Source organism: Centruroides vittatus, unplaced genomic scaffold (genome assembly GCF_030686945.1).
Source record: "Centruroides vittatus isolate TY-2023 unplaced genomic scaffold, ASM3068694v2 contig_221, whole genome shotgun sequence".
NCBI classification, from domain to species: Eukaryota; Metazoa; Arthropoda; class Arachnida; order Scorpiones; family Buthidae; genus Centruroides; species Centruroides vittatus.
Window position 1 is genome coordinate 1,938,068 of NW_027121377.1, and position 2,474 is coordinate 1,940,541.

The 2,474-nt window shown below is 34.8% G+C and overlaps 1 pseudogene; it reads right to left on the bottom strand.

Moving 5' to 3' along the window:
* Positions 1-553: 553 nt before the first annotated feature.
* On the bottom strand, positions 554-672 carry LOC136970926 (5S ribosomal RNA; annotated as a pseudogene).
* Positions 673-2,474: the final 1,802 nt, after the last annotated feature.

The window sequence follows — 2,474 nt, forward strand, 5'->3', positions numbered from 1 at the left end:
GCTGTAAAGTTATGCCCGATTTTAAATTAAGTTTAGGCTACTATCCTTTACAGAAGATATAATTTTGCGTAACTTACAGATACCATTTAAACATTGTAAATAAAAAAAAGTTTATTAAAAGATTGCGGCCTGAAATTTCCTGCAAACCAAAATTTTCGCCATGGCAGTATTACCGTCGCTCTCCCTCCTATGTGCTTAGTATCCAGTAACTATATACAAATTCTATTTAATTCTAAACCCACATTATTATTTCACATTTAATGACTTGTGTATTTTTAGTAAATAAAAAATTATATATGTGGGGTTTAGACGAGTAACATTCCTAAACCGTTAAGATTTACGAGGGTTGCGGGGGAGACGAGAACGACAAAGGGGAGAAGTGGAAAAGACGATACTTACCGAGAAGTTTTAAAACAATGTACAGGAAGCTAAAGGTTACAGAAAAGAAATGTTTGCTTGGCATAATGTATTAAAGAAAAATTACTGCGCCAAGTGATAAATTTTATTAGACGAAAGAAAAAGAGAAAGTCGAAGAATGAAAGAAAAAGAATAGTGACAGCAGCACCCGGTATTCCCAGGTCGTCTCCGCCCCAAGTACTGAGCGGGCCCGACGCTCCTTGACTTCGGTGATCGGACGAGAACCGGTATTTTCAGCGTGGTATGGCCGCTTTTTTCGAAAACAAATTTTATTATTCAATTACTAATTTATACAAAGATATGTACAACACGCAGCGTTTATAGATGAACAACAAGGTGCTATATTCTAACCATGTAGATATTTACATACGTTTTTTTCAATGTTTCATAATATTCGTTAAGCAAATTTACATTAAAGTAATTGAATTAACCAATGCAAGAAAATTATGCCTTACATTTGATAATAGACGTTTAAACACATTTTATCATTGTTGGTTATAAAAAACCCAGTTTCTTCCCAACTTTTTCTACTGTTCCACTTTTTACTGTTCCAACTTTACTGTTCCACGTTTTGATTCACAGATGACAGTTTCAATTAACTGAGTGAGATTGAGTTTGCACTTTACGAAGGTGCAAATATTCGTGACTTTTTGGAAGAAGGCCGTGCATCTGCTTTTCCATATTGTCTTTATTATGATTACGATGCAGGCAATCACCTGCACAGACAATTCGTTTATTTCAAGCCTTCGGAGCTCACCTATGGTATGTGGAATCAGAAAAAGGCATTTTTTAAGGAAATTCCAGAGTTTTCGCGTGCATGCAATCGAAAATTGCGTGCTGAGAAGTTTCGGTCTGCTTGCAGATTGGACAGTCGCCAATAATTTGTTGATTTCTGTTCAATTTCCATTCGTTGGTTTGGAGGCAGTTATGGTAGATTCTCCAGAAGGTACTTTTGGCTTTGTTTTTTATAGGTAATTTAAAGACAGTGTTGATTATTTTACTATTCGACAATTGCTGATCGAGCACAAAAATTTGGAGTTTTGGTATTATAGTATCTACGAGCATCCAATAAAGCTTTTGAGGTTTAGTAGTGAAAATTGTTTCATCGTTAAAGAATTCGGTTAGGTATTTATAGCAACGTATGACGTCTTTTAATAGGATGGGTAACTTGTAACTTCTGTTTAGCCTTTCGGTCGTCACAATTATGTTTGGAATTTGAGGTTGTAGTAGACTTTTCGCTATCGGGGTCCAAGGCGTGTATTTATATAAATTATTAATGAGGGTGATTCTATTTACAATCGCTTTTACAGATATATCGATTAAAGCTAGGCCAGCATTTTCAATGTTGTTATAGATAGTTGTTCTCCTGATTGGTTCATAACTCGAGGACCATACAAAGCTGGCTGGATCCTATTTATTCTTTTGGCCACCCCTTTTGTTAGAGGCTGTGTTCTTAACAGAAACCAAAATAGCGATAAGATTTTTGTAATGGCTACTCTTGCTCTGCCATACAGGAAAAAGTTTCTTCCACTCCAGTGGAATGCGGCTTTATTTATTTTATTTATTATGTCATTCCATTGAATATTGGTATTTTCTCCTATTAACGTTCCTAGGATTTTTAAAGAACGCACCCATGGAGCAGTCACCAATTATGCCGGAAAGTCCGTTGTTCGCAGCGTCCGTTATTCGAGGCGTACGTTATACGAGGCACCACTGTATTATTATTATTTATTGTGAAAACATGCCTCCCCCACTACGCTACGCCACTGATTATAGAAAGCACAGTTTAACAGATGCCTCACAGTTATCATGTAAAATTTCCAAAGTCTAATCACAAGTAGTTTCCTGTTATATCATGAAATGTTCCTCAGATATGGTATTTTTTCTGATTACGTTTATATTTTATGTGAATAACCTGTTTTATTTAAAATAAAAAATGCAGAGATTTAAATATATTTTATTTTATAACATATAAAATTACGATGTTACAAATGGACGTAAAAATTAATTATTTCATTTATTTATCTTTCAACGTGTATTTAGACTGTATGAAAGCT